Raw genomic sequence first — 15,053 nt, 5'->3', positions numbered from 1 at the left:
CCGCGACGTCGGACCCGCGACATCTGAGCTGGCGCAGGAGCCGCCGGCCGTGAGGTCGCCCAGTCGAGTCTGCGGGGTCCGAAGGCACGTCGGCGGGCGTCGACGGCAGAGCCAGGCCTCTCATGGCCGAGAGGAAGGCACTGATCTCCGCCGGCGTCGCGTCAGTCCCAGGGCCTGGAGGGTATGGGGACGGACGCGGCGCCAGCGGCTCCGACGGAGCCGCGGGGGTGGAACCACCTGGACCCTCAGCCGAGTCGCGCGACCGGCGAGGGGAGTTCGAAGAGCGATGTCGCTTCTTGGACTTCTTTGAGTGCTTAGACTTACCCAAAAATCCCGCCGAGCGATGTCGATGGCTGCGGCTCCGCGACCGGTCCTTGGACCTCCTCCTGGATAGGGGTGGGCGGAATTTGCGAAATCCACTTCTGCAAATTATCGCGAAAATGTTTAAAATTATCGCAAACAAGCGGAAATATCGCGAAGATGCGGAAGTTTTTTTCCAGCATGTTTGCGAGATTTTCTGCATGGTTGCGGGTCGCCAACTTACCCATGTGGTTGCTCGCGGGCGCGGCCATCTTGTTTTGAGTTGTCTCGCGGTGCATGATAGCGAGAAGAAAGACGTGATCGCGCGACGTATGACGTCACTGCGGGTGCGAACTGTCGCGAGACAGCGCAAATGGCTAAAAACAATACAACATCTCATGGAGAACGCGACCGGATCAAGAAAACTTGTGGCGAACGCAGGGATTTAGGTAAGGCGATCGCGTGCACGCGAGAATGTATTATTTTACAGCGCGAGCAAGAAACAAATTATCGCCAAGCTACGGAAAGCGGAAATTTTGAAATTTTCGCGCTCTCCGCGGAACGCGAAAATGTCAAATTATCGCAATTTCCGCGAACGGAACGAAATTTTCGCCCAGGCCTACTCCTGGACCGAGACCTCGAACGGCGCGGAGCCGAGTGGCGAAGCTCGAGAAGCTTGCGGGACCGCTCCCGCCTAGCCTTCGATGTCAAGGCCTGACAGTCAGGGCACGAGTCCGCGTCGTGGTCGGCCCCCAGGCAGAAGAGGCACCGGCGATGGTGATCCGTCACCGACATCAGTCGATGACAGGCGTCACAGGCTTTAAAACCAGGCATCCTACCGGCACCAACAGTCGAGTCGACCAAAAAGAGTCAAAAAAAGTTAGTCAAAAATTGACTAGGGGTAAGCTCTCCCGGATCAGCGCTTACTGGCGCGGAAAAAAGAAGAACGGACGTCAGCATGCGAGGGCGGCGTCTAAGTACTCCAGCGAAGACATTCCGGCGCACGACGCCAACGACGCGCGTCGCTAGGCGTCATCTGCGGCTCCGCGTCCAAGGGGTATTGCTACAAAAATCTTCCGGATTCAGTCTGACACCTGGGGATATTCTAAGGTGAGGAATCTAACTAACGTGTTTCTTTCAGATTTCTGGGATACTGCTTTTTCTTTTCTGGCTAGGCTTAGTTATAACCTTTAGCATGCTTATTAATGGAAGATACCTCCAGCAAAGCTCTACAGCCCAAAAGGTCAAATTGTTCACAATGTGATGATTGATGTGGCTTTAAAATCAAAGAGACTTGTCCCATACTATACCATCCGGTATAGGAACTGCTGTGAAGTTCACTGATGACAAGGTTGATTTTGATGTATTCGGCCCGACTGGACTTTTTAAAAAATTAATTATGTATTTCAAATTTCATTAAGTGATATTAACTACAAGCACATTTTCTGACGATTGGGACAATGAAACTGTTAATAACATGTTGTCTGATTTAGAAAAGATTGCTGAATACTGAAATGTTAGATTTGTGTAAAAAATGATGACCATAATGTTGGTTACAGTACAATGTGTCATATTCTGAAGAACCTTCTATTTTACCTAGAAATGTGTTCGAGTACCATCAATGGGAGCATTGCTAACTACTTTTTGGTGGTGTAGGGCAGACATTTGCACAGAAATTTTCATACTTTTCAGGGTTTAACCCCACTGACCCAACATCATTTTATTATAAGGTTACACAGACAGTAAGCAGAATTTTCAGTGCTGATAACACCAAACAGATTTACTCTGCTTCCTTTATTGCCCAACTGTCTGAACAGGGTTTTGACCTATGGAGGGACACAATAGACTTAAAATCAGTCTGGGGTTCTAGGGACTGGCAAGTCCAGGGAACAGAAGCGCTATTTAGAGCATGCCTCATACCACAGCAGATGATATTTCTAAACGAAACTGTGCAACAGACATTATGTCTTGGATTAGCCAAGATAAAAGACCTTAATACACCTCGGTGTCAAACACCATTGCAGGAGTGGCAAAAATCAACTACAAAGGAAGGGGCAACAGTTGATGACATAATACAATACAATAGAACAGAACCTAATTGGAAAGAATGGGTGGTTTGGCCTTTAGACACGAACATATGTCATAGACGATTCGTGGGTATTACCAAAGAGTTTAGTATCCACAAGCCAGACCCACATTATGTACAAAGAGAGCACCTAGAGGAAGTGACATCCTATAGTGTTGGGAAGTTGTGCCTTGATTGGCTAGAAACCTCAACACTCACAGTAGTGAAACAACACGTATCCTTACTCTCACAGGACATGGATCTTCTGGGTTTTCTACAAGGTCCCAGGAAACATCGTCAAAAATGTTTCATATATGCTGGCATCTATGACGCATACAATGAAATCTGGAAAGTATCCCAACAAGAGGCCGTAGAAAGAATAAGGGAAACATACCGTATTAACTTAGAGAAATCACTGGCTGTGGTAGACCATAGGCTAACAACTTTGTCCTCCAGAATATATTCTTTAGGCAACATTGTGTCTTGTGCGATAGACATCCTAGGACAAGATTTGGCCATATTACAACACGGGCAATCTCAATTACGTTTTATCATGTTATTGATCAGGACACTGCAACCTTTACGTGTAGGCTTTGAGCCTTGGCGTTTTATAAACCGTACGTCTGTTTTCTGTATATAATCTAACAAATAAACAGGTTGAAATGGCACAAAGGGGAGCTAAATGTACAATGTTGCGTATTGAAAAACTGGACCGACTACCATTTACAGTAGTGGAAGCTCCATCTAATGAATGGCTAATCCATGGCCATATAACTCTACCGGTCACTACTTTTCAGTTTCAATACTGCCTTGAGCAGAGGCAGGCGGGCAAATATGACAAAATGGGTCAGGATTACATTAAGGAATCCTGAGATTTACCATATAGATTTCGATGCCGGAGTGGGGATCGAGAAGTGTTTCTAAGTGGTACAATCTGCAAGAATGATTTGAGCTGTTCTCTCAAGTGCCAGGACATTTCATGGCACGGAGCTTGTAATAAGTCGGTAGCAAACTTGTCCTGTCACGTGACAGGGACTCCAGTTGCCGTGATTACAATGGTATTCGAGTTGCTCTCGAATGGGAGTTACTTGATGCTGAACGATCAAGGTTGCTACGGTATGCTTCCGGGCATTGCCTATCTAGTCACTGTGAACTCCAGGGTTACTTGCTGTATATGCAAGTATTGTTTCCCCCAACAAGTACAGTCAGGGAGGCATCGCTATGGCCTTTATAAAAGAAACATTCAACACAGTTTGAGCAGACTGAAAGCCATGCTTTTGCAACAAAGTATCAAACCGTACTTTTAACCTCCGCTCAAGAAACCTTTGATCTTCAAGTCGCAAGGACCTTGACCAAGATACAGGCACTTAAAGATACGACCCACCATTTTTGAGAAATGAAGGGGGCAGTTTGTATGTATAACACTTCTTTCACTTGAGTATTTCTCGCGCCGTGGTCTTAACATTTATCCTCGTACTGTACTTTTTAAAATAATGAATTGTCTTTTGCTAGCACGTTTATAACCATTTCATCGTTTCCCCTTACCTGCACTGTGTCCCCGGTCCACCGCCAATTGTTTGGATTGAGTGGAGGGACGATTAGTGCAACAGGAAGTGATTTACGACTTCCGGGTTGCCCACCAATCAGAAGCTCCACATCTAAATATTCTGCTTAAATTCAGATGCCTCCCGCGACACGCAGCTGACGCGCGCAGCAGGTGCGATGCTGGCGTGCCTAAGGCAAGCCCGTCTGCACCCGTCTGCGCCCGGACGGGGCCTGGGGCCTAAATCTCTGTCCAAAATTCTGCTGCTCAGATTTGTAATAATCTCCTGGCCTTCCGGCCTGCCCCCAACCCCCTCTGCTCACTCCTCATCCCTGACACAGCCCCATACAGCTGTCCTTGCTGTAGTTTTACCCTCCCACCAGCCCTCCATCTGAGCCCCCCCTGCCATGAGTCTAGCTGAATTCCTTCTTCGACCTATAGGAATAACGTATCCCTCACTCCCTTCACCTTTTTTAGCTTGAACTACCGCTCACTCCCTAAACACAAGGGTGATATTCTGAATATTCTCACGGACTTCCAACCTGATGTCGTCTTTCTAACTGAAACCTGGCTCAATGAGTGTTCCAGACCAGACATGGCATATGCTCTTCCCCCCAACTATACCTACTTTGGAAAAAAATCGCATTGACCGAACTGGTGGGGGCATAGCTATTATTTTTAAAATAGACTAAAATCCAAGTCTTCCCATTTACATGTGTAAAGACTGTGAAGACGGGTTGTTCAAACTCCTGCTATCACCCAATTTTACTCTCTCCGGGGCCCTTTTTTACCGCCCCCCAGGCCCCGCTGGACCTTGGGCATCGACCTTTCCTGACCTTATTGCTCCCCTTCTATTAGAAACCACCAACTTTTTGATCTTAGGTGATCTGAATTTATATTTCAATGATACTTCCTGCACTACGAGCACTACTCTCTTAGCTAATTTAGCAGCACTAAATGATCTTTTACCTAATTCAGGCCCCACGCATAAGGCAGGACACTTACTGGACCCTATTCTTTCCAACCTTGCTACCATTTCCTGTAAACAAGCCATTCCCATCCCATGGTCCGATCATTTTCTTGTGGAATTTATGATTGAACAGAAACAAGGTCCGATTCCCCTCGCCCCTCTCGCCAAATCCAGTACTCGTAGAAACTGGAAAAATATAGATATTAATACTCTGAACTCAACGCTGAAAAAAACCATGCCGTTGATCACGAGTTTAAAAGATGACGGGGTCATCCATAATTGGCTTACCTCTGCCATTGATGTATGTCTTCCTCTATCAAACAAAAGGAATAAACAGGGCTACCAGCACCCCACAGCCCCCTGGTTTTCAGAAACACTCAAAACAGAAAAAACTAAATGTAAGAATTTGGAAAGAAAATGGCGGAAAAATTATGAGCCAGATGGGAAATCTACTTACAAACTAGCCCTTCTTAACTATCACCTGATGTGTAACACCACGCGAGCCAACTATGCCACCCAGATTATTTTATAATCTCAAAACTGCCCTAAAGTGCTGTTCGAAGTGGTAAAGGAGCTCTCGGGTGACACCTGCTTACCCAAGCCCCCTGACCTGAACTCTAATTGTGGAATTCAGAATAGATTTTGTCTATTTTATCAACAAAGAAAATTGACAGATCGTTGCATTTTTTAATCTAATCATCCCAACGTCAGTACTAAACCACAATCCGTCCATTCCATACCTCCTCCTACCACACAAGAAATGACCCAAGCTAATAGCACTAATCTACTTACTGCTTCTTTTCATTATCCTTACAAGTATTATCCATGGGAAGCCATTCATTAAGTCCGGTTCGCCGCAAGATATTATCCCCACTACTGTACTCCAAAAACTAGACCCCCCCATACTTCTCCCCATCATGCAGCTTCTTAATATGTCACTCACGGAAGCTTGTGTTCCTGCAATGTGGAAACACGCTATGGTCCTCCCTTTATTGAAAAAAGCCAACTCCGACCCTGAAATTCTCTCTAACATGTTTTTCCAAAATCTTGGAGAAAATGGGAAGGAGAGAGATTGGGCGGAAGTTAATCTTTAACTGACCCAGTTTGAGAGGAGTGGAGGATGTTACCGGTTTCCACAATCTGGTTTTCGTGCCGGCTACTCAACTGAGTCGACCTTACTGGGTGTGACTGAAAATATCCGCCAACAAATTGACAAAGGAGAAACGGTAGCTCTTATCCTATTGGACTTAAGTGCAGCTTTTGATACCGTGTCTCATTCTTCTCTCCTAAAAATTCTTAACATTAAGGGCATCGGCGGCAAAGCCCTCCTGTGGCTGTCCAGCTTATCATCAAATAGGACGTTCCAGGTCTTTTCCCCCACAGCCCTTTCCCTGACTCATGCATCCCCTTATGGAGTCCCTCAGGGCTCCATTCTCAGTCCACTACTCTTTAATATATATGTTAGTCCTTTGGCGAGTATAGCAGAACAAGCTGGTCTGACCATCTATTCCTATGCGGATGACACTCAACTTATTTTTTCACTCTCCCACAAAGAAACCTCCAACCCTCCCTCCTTGCAAACAGGATTATCTAAGATAGCCGACTGGATGCACAGAAACAAACTCAAGTTAAATGGTGGCGAGACTGAACTCCTCATTTTTGGACATTCATTCATTCATTAAGACTTTTATGGTTATCATTGTTTTATAACCAAATAAAGTACATAAAAACATGTTATATCACATTTCACATTTCATTTTTCACATTTCAGATATTTTATTCCATTATTATTTACTTGAAACTAAGTGTTAAAAACACATGGGCTCTAAAAACATTTAAAATAGAAATGTTTTTCATTTAAGAAAATCGATATTAAGAAATACAGAGACCGAGGCTACCGTAAATATATCCTCAAGTTTTCGTATAATCAGAAAGGCAGGTCGGCATTGTCTAAGATTCATATATTTTATAATTGGCTTAATCCACCTTTCCCTGGGGATAGCGTAATATTTCCAGCTGACCAATCGGATATCCATATTTTATTCTTCTGTAATTATTAAATGCCCCTGTGACAATATATCCTCCCAATCATTTTTAACAGGAAAACTCACAAACCTAAAAAGAAACCCAAGTCTAAAACGTATCAACAGGAACTTTTCATGTTCCATCAACCGCAGGGTTAAATATGGTTGAATATCCTGCGAAATTAAAGTCAGTTGATGGGACATCACTGTTCTTTTTGTCAGTTCCGTACGTTCTCTTAACTCCTCTAGGTACATAATACATAACCTTTTCAGTTCCTTCCTAGAAATCGTCGCCATAGACTCAGGATCATCATAAAATTCCGAATGGTTAATATGGCCACAGAAGCTTTTAATGTACCTCAGCCATTTCATTCGGTGCACATTCTCCAAGTTTAGGGCATCCCTCAATATGAGGCGGACAGGCTGAATTCTAATGAGGTCCTCAATATAACATAACGTTCATGCTGAGCTCGGAATAAGTGGATGTGCTCTCTGGCGTAGTTAAAAGAAATTTCAAAAAGCTATTCTCGGTCAACTGTAGACTGGTTACGTTTGAAGAGCCCCAAATTCCCGTGCCATAAGTTGCCACGGCCACACAACTAGATTTATAAATGCGCAATAACTCATTCAGTGGTTTCTTACCCATATTTTTACTAAAAAGTTTAAGGGCCATTATGGATTTAGTGAATTGCATATTTCTTCCCTTAACTGCAGCATTCCACTGACCTGAGCATTCAAACAATTCCTAAATAAGGAAAGATAGAATCTATGAACATATTTCTAAGCCACTAGAACATAACTTTTTTCCTCTGTTTAGTTTTAGTGCCACAAATCATGGAAAAAGTTTTAGTACAGTTCACCTTCAGGTCCAAACTAGTCATAAAAGTGGAAAAGGAAGTAATCATTGTTTGTATTGCAACAGGGGTCCTTGCCATCAAAACGGCATCATCGGCGTAAATTAATGCCGGAATGTGGCGTTTTGATGCCAAAGGCATATCTATGCAGTCCCTCAGCAAGGTATCCTCGAGCTCATTGATATAAATTGTAAATAAAAACGGGGCAAGGACGCATCCTTGTCTTACTCCCCTCGCAATATTAAACATTCTGGTACATTCTCCTTTTAGACCATATCTAATTGTAGCCCTGGCCTCATTATACAACTCCCTTAGGAAACAAATAATATTGTCCTCAACTCCCAATCGTATTAACTTTCGCCTTTGACTGTGTTACACACAGTAAACTATGGTTAATTTTAAGTCCACAAAAGTTAAAAACATTTTCCCACCCTTAGTATATTTTTCCAATAGAATGGATAAATTAAGGCTGAGTCCTTGGTCTACAGTCCCTACCCCTTCCCTAAACCCATATTGCAGGTCGCTGATAATCTTATGCTCGTCTGCCCATACCTGCAACCTATCAAGGATAACCCTGCCCACAATTTTAATGGTAGAATCGAGTAGGGATATGGGGCGATAACATTTACAGCTTGCCCTATCGCCCTTTTTAAAGATAAGTACTATTATTGATTCATACCAGGTATTAGGAAGACCAAGCTTACAAGCAGCATTCAAAAATCTAGTTAATAGGGGTGCCCATAGTGTAGGGTTATCTTTAAAAACATCTACCGGTACCCCATCTGGGCCTGGTGCCTTACCCCCCTGGCTCAAGCTAATACCCTTCAACACCTCACTCAGTGTGAATGTGAGGTTCAAGCTCTTAAAGCAAGATTCACCTAATATACCCACAAAATTTATCGGTTCACTCAAAGGGTCAGCAGGGCTATAAAGGGACTCAAAGTAACTCACCCATTCATCCTCACCGATGGCAATCTCAATCCTCGCCTTAGTGTCGTCCTTAAAAAATGGTGCATTTACTGCCCTCCAAAAGGCAGTCATATCTCTCCGTTCCGAAGCACCTAGTAATTCCTCCCAAGCTTCCTTCTTTAAACTGGCCCTCCTGTTCTTAATTGCCAATTTATAAGATTTACGAAGCTCCCTGATCTGAATTTTATCCCTTACATGCCCATTTAGTGCCAATTTAAGTTTAGAGTGTTCCTTCGTACACTCTTGGTCAAACCATCCCTCCTTTTTCCTTTTACTATTATTATGTTTTTTCAAACTAAATCTAACCCACAAACTTTCCTTAATGCATGTTACAATAAAGTCATTTACTACTTCTGAGTCTTTGGACGCAATGTCCAAACAGGTATTAAAACATGTGTTAATTAAGATATGTAAGTTGGAAAGAAAGTCAGCAGGTACAATATTAGACCATTTTAGGGCATATCCATTCTGTCTAGAGATTGTAGCCTAGGGATGCTATCGGGGATGGCACGAGGGTTACTAACTAGAGATATTGCTAAGTTCCACCTTAATGGAAAAATGATCACTAAGAGATAATTCTAAAACGTCGTAATTTCTGACACTACTCCTAAAACACGAAGAAATCAAAACAAAGTCAATTACAGGGGAGAGTCCCCTACCACAAAAGGTAGCAGTGAGCAGAACTTCTGGTTGACATAGTGTATTTGCAAACCCTAAGTCGTTCACGAAAAGAATCTCATTTAGGGCATCGCCCTTACCATTATGTTCAAAGTGTGTTGGTGCGGACTCCTTATCCAAAGTTAGGCCACAAATTCCATTTCTGGCTCTATTACAAATTGTACAGTTAAAATCACCCCCCCATATGGCGACACACTCCTTTCCTTTATTACAAAGTATATAGTTGATTTCCGAACTAAGCTTTTTAAGTACTAAAGCTAAGTCTGCCGGGGGAACATTATTATAAAAATTAATAACCAGAATACAGAAATTTTTCTTCATGTGTAGGCCAACAATGTGATAATAAGTGGTATTATAAAAGACCTCTATAGTTTGACAAGTAAAACAGTTAATACATGGCAGAGCTAAGGGTGGGCTCTGCACATATGTCTCTGAGCCAATTGCCGGAGTAAAAATAGTTCTAAAACCATTCAAATGATATATGTCTACAGGAAACGTGGGCGAAGGACTTATGACATCGTGGTCTTCAATTACTTTAAGCCATATCGGGTTATCAACTTTGGACTATCATTTATTGGAATATTGTTGGCCTTAGGGCAATTTTTTCTAGTCCTATCATATAGGACATGTCTTGGGTTAGTAATATTGGCAATATTCTTATCTATAATACCCTTTCTCTCATCTTGGGTTTTCAATTGTACCATATCCACCCTTTCAGTAAGTTTAAATTTAATACTAACCAAATCCTGTGCTGCTCGATCATAAGAAAGCCCCTTTCCCTGGCTATCCTCTACTGGAATGGGGGTGGAGTTTTCCACACAGGTATCAATTATCTGTTCCCGTGCTGGTCAATCCACCCCCCCAAGCCTGATAAAGTGTCAAATCTATTATGCGTTGGGACATTGAATGAATTCCCTATCTGTTGATAATGATCGGGGTTATACGATCTGAAACCACCATGCATCATAGGCACCCTATTATCATTTCGATGGTTTCTAATGTAAGGGGGCCTTCCTTCATAGCGTATTTTTTGCAGTCTCTGACCAGTAACAGCAACAAAGGGAGCTGGTGGATAGAAATAGCTTAAATCCAAAGACAAGATTCCACCAGGATTTCCGTAGTTTGGAAAACCACGAATAAATTGGGCAACTCTTGGGTCTCTAAAATTTACGATGATACAATCCCCGGTAATATCTTTAGCTATAGGCCCAAGCCAATTCACTCGGCGAACATTAATGATTTCCCCACATAGGTCAGGTCTGAGAGGTCTGTTTTTTAATTCAGACTTGGTTTCATCCCTAATGTTACTCCACTCTGGAACCCCTGCAAGTATAATTACGTAGGGATAGGAGTCCGGTGGAAGATCAATTCTCTTTTGATATTCTTTTCCTTTGTTTTTCCTTATTTTTTCTAATCCAGGTGCCATGTTATCAGGAACTTCATTTATACATGATTTAAGGCTGTCTATATTGATTACTTTTCTGGCCTTTTCATTTTGTATGGTATTATCAGTATCCATCATCATCATTTCACCTTCCTGAAAAGCCGGGTTTTTATTACCTTGTCCAAGTGTAGTACTTGCTAATGATGTTTGTATATTTTTGGGTGATATAATAGCTTTGCTGAAAAAATTAGGGGACACAAAACTTACGACAAATAATTCTGAGTTCTCCCTCGTGATTTTTTCCAAAACTTCTAACTGTGTACCTAGACGTCTGGTACGTTCTAACAATGGGAGAATTAAAGCCCTAACTAAATGCTCGATGTTATCCAGTGAGCATACTGTGTTTCTATCAGTTACAGGCGGACTGTTCGTTATATCAACAATCGAGTTTGTGTTGGTGGGATCAGTATTTACTACTTGTATGGGGTTTTTATCCCTATATGTGACCCCCTTTTCGTAGCGCATAGGTAGAATACTCTTACTCTTTGTTGCGCACACCCTTATGCTGCTTTCCACCTCGTTTACGTTTTAAACTAGAGACATTTCCCTCTACTGGTTCGGGGTGAATGCATTCAAATGGGGGCTTGCTATTAATTGGTAGAAGGCTTTGACGTCGACACGGTTCCATAATTGGATAAGCCATGAAGGATTCCAAACTTGTGTCAATGCCACTTATGTCCAATACCGTGGAGAGGTTGTGTTGTTGACATGGTAAATGTACATTTTGGGTCACTATTGGGTCAGGAGACCGTCTTTGGGGAAAATTGCCAAGGTACTACTTTCTCATGAACACAGGATCAAGAGATAGTCTTTGTTCCGTTAATGCTATCTCCTTCTCCAGAACAGTCACTGCCTTTGTAAAAAAGGCGTCTATAGTGCCAACTAGCCCAGTTCCAACACCTCCAGTGTGCGGGATATTTTTCAATACCATATTTGCTAAGCCTATCTCAGGTGCCCAAGACCACAAGATAAAATATCTATATGAATGTGGGCGTCAACAGTATTCAGTTAACGTCATTTTTCACCTGTAACAAAGTCTTGCAATCTTACTGGAATTAAAATCGATAGGGGGAGGCCCAGTCCAGTCTCCTCCGGTCTTTGACGGGCTTAGACGGGCTTTGCCCGGCGTGTCCCGCGCGCGATCCCGCGACGCGGGGATCGCGAGGTTCTTTTAAGTCCGGTGCGAGAGGGAGGGAGGGGCCGCTGATGGTCACTTTGCCCCTAAGCCTCCTGGAGCCTGTAGTCTGCTGCCGCCTCGGGTTAAAACAATGTCGTCCCTTCTCTGGCGCTGCACTTCCCATTTTTGGACATAAAAAATCACTCTGGGGCCCCCAACATTGGCCCTCTGAGATGGGTGATACCCCCATCCCATCTCTTTCAGCACGGAACCTGGGCATCATTATCGATGGCCAATTGACTATGAAACAACAGGTGATCAGAGTAGCTTCTACCTGTTTTGCAATTCTGAAGTGGCTTCGAAAAATTCTCTGGATGCTTCCAGCGGCTTCCCAAAGAACTGTTGTACAGGCGCTGGTCATTTCCAGACTATACTACGGAAACGTGCTCTATCTGGGTACAAAAAAAGAAGTGCTCCACAAACTTCAAGTAGTCCAGAATTCTGCGGCCAGGCTTCTTTGCCAACTCCCCAGAACCGCCCCGACCTCGGGTGCACTTCGTAAACTTTATTGGCTGAGAATTGAGAACCGCACCAAATTCAAAGCCCTATGCTACATGCATAGAATCAATACGGGCTCAGCTCCCAACTACCTTAGAACTTTGGTCCAACACTATCAGCCCTCATGATCACTCCGATCCTCCAATCAACAAAAATTCCAGGTGCCCAGAATCAAACGTGCCAAAATGGGGGGACGTTCTTTTGCCTTCCTGGCTCCTTCCCTCTGGAACTCTCTTCCTACTTGCAAAATCTCATAAACACCTTTTCGTGACGTAAGGAACTTAAAACATGGCTCTTTAACCAGTAATTCTTCTAGGTTGACTTCTTGATCCTGCCTCTGTCTTGCATTGTCCTAGGCGCCGGGAAACCTCCGGGTAGCTGTGCGCCATATAAATTCAATAAATAAATCAATAAATCAATAAATAAACATGTCTGAAACGAGTGGTATTGTACACCTATTTAAGGCCATAGGGTCAGGATTTCTAAGCAGACTATCCTCAGAGTTGATTCCAAATACAGAGTGTATAAAATTTGGATTATTTTTGGAGGGCTACCTCTGATCCTGCTCTCAATATCTGGACTCCTGATTGTCATTTACCTGCTACACAATGGACGGCCCAATCACCAACAAAGATGGCAAAAGCTCTCCTGGAGCGGAAATACCGTGAACGCATGGTACAACATCTGGGCACACCTCGCCTACTGAAACTAAGTGCTTCTTGGTTCCTATCGTTAAGATGCAGTCTATCCAGACTGGTCTAACCTGTGCTTCGATGCTTGTTTTGTGGTGACGAATGAGTGTTGGACCTCTGTCTGACACTAGCGGCCAACACACATGCAGACTTAAACGCGAGGCCGGAGCCCTTGATGTCCCATACTCTGCAATGTCCCCAGCGTATTCCCATCTTGGCGACTGCATTCCTCGAGAACCCACAGGTGCCTTTCACAGCTGGGGTGAGCTTCAGCTCCACCACTAGCACCCAGGTATCGACTACAGCACCGGCTGTTTCTACACCAGCTGTTGGCACCACTGAATTTCATCTATGCTCCATTGACGTACTCTGCGACGTGTTACAAGGTCTGTCCCCTGGGGCAGCAAGCAATGACGATGTTGCGTATCCCAGCCCGGACACTTGATCTAAATCTGGCTCTTGGTGTGCTGGGAAAGTATTTGGATTTCCTAAAATTGACACTTTTGCTAGAAAAGCATGGCCTTCTAAAAAGCTTGTAGTAGTTCAGATTGTATAAACAAACTCATTTAGGACTGTGACTTAAGGAACAATTCGAAAGAACTTATTTTTAGAAAACATTTTTCCCCTTTTCACTGTTTAACTAAAGACTTTTTAATGCTTTTAAAAATGTTTTACATGGCTCACTGGTAATTTTATGCGTTGCTACCTAGTATAAATTTGTGGTTTGCTAGCATTTTATTATTGTTGACTATTTGGAAGAGGAGTGGGTGTTATATTTCTCTTAAAGGTTTCTTTCTTGTAATTATGCAGTCTTTCAGTGGGAGCTGTAACATAGTAGGACAGCCTTGCCTAGAACAGAACGTGTGAGATGTGCATTTGAAAGCATGAGAGAGCAAGAGGTGTGGAATGTACTTTTTGGTCTCGAACTGCAGTGTTATGAGCAGTGGTGCACAAATGTGCACTGTGTTGTACAATTATTAATTTCTTACTATTGGCTTTGACATGACCTCATTCCATCCTAAATCCTGACTCTGTGCGCGTGGATAAAGCTCAAGCCAGGCAGATACGTTTGCAAGTTGTTTGGGTTAATCACGTTCAGGGATTGTTTATGTGAGAGATTGTTTAATGTACCCTGGAAGGCTTTCGTGAGCTCCGTTAAGATAAAGGCTAGAACATGCAAGAATGTAGAGGGGACGTGGGAACTCCTTCCTGCCATGGAATACTTGCTTGGAAGTTGGCCAGTTTCAGTAAGATTCCTTTGGAAGATTTGAGAGGAGTCCTCCCCGCGCCAATGTGTGTTTTGAGATTAAGTCAACTACCCTCAGCTTTATAGAGACCAGGATTTTGGAATGAAAATGGGGACAAACGAGTCTACTTTGCCACAGCGGAACCCTGGTTGCTGAGGCTCTTATCCCCGGCTGTTTAATTCCCCGGTCAGAAGTGGGCTAAGATGCAGTGTTTGCACCAGGTGAAGTGGTTGAGTTTTGATTATTGCCATTTTGATGTGTGGCTAGTGGCTTTGATCATTTGAGGTGTTTTCTTTGTGATGTGTGAATGAGAGGTGCAAATCCAAAGTAATATTTTGATTTATCTAGTGTATATATCTCTTGCAGGACGTCCCATATTTTTTGCTTGAGTTTTATCTCACATTATTTGCTGCTTGTCTATTCATTAGTATTATTCATGCATTTAACTGTTGCATTTATCAAGTGTGTTCGAGATATTATATATTTATATGCATGCAATATGTGTATTTGAATGTTGTTCATTTTGGCATCTGGGAAAGCCTTTCTGTTAGAGAGCAGTGCATGAATAAAAACCCCAAGCCTTACTCTAAAA

The sequence above is a fragment of the Triturus cristatus genome, chromosome 5_1 (assembly GCF_964204655.1).
Source record: "Triturus cristatus chromosome 5_1, aTriCri1.1, whole genome shotgun sequence".
In the NCBI taxonomy this organism is placed as follows: Eukaryota; Metazoa; Chordata; class Amphibia; order Caudata; family Salamandridae; genus Triturus; species Triturus cristatus.
Note: the sequence above shows the minus strand (reverse complement) of the source record.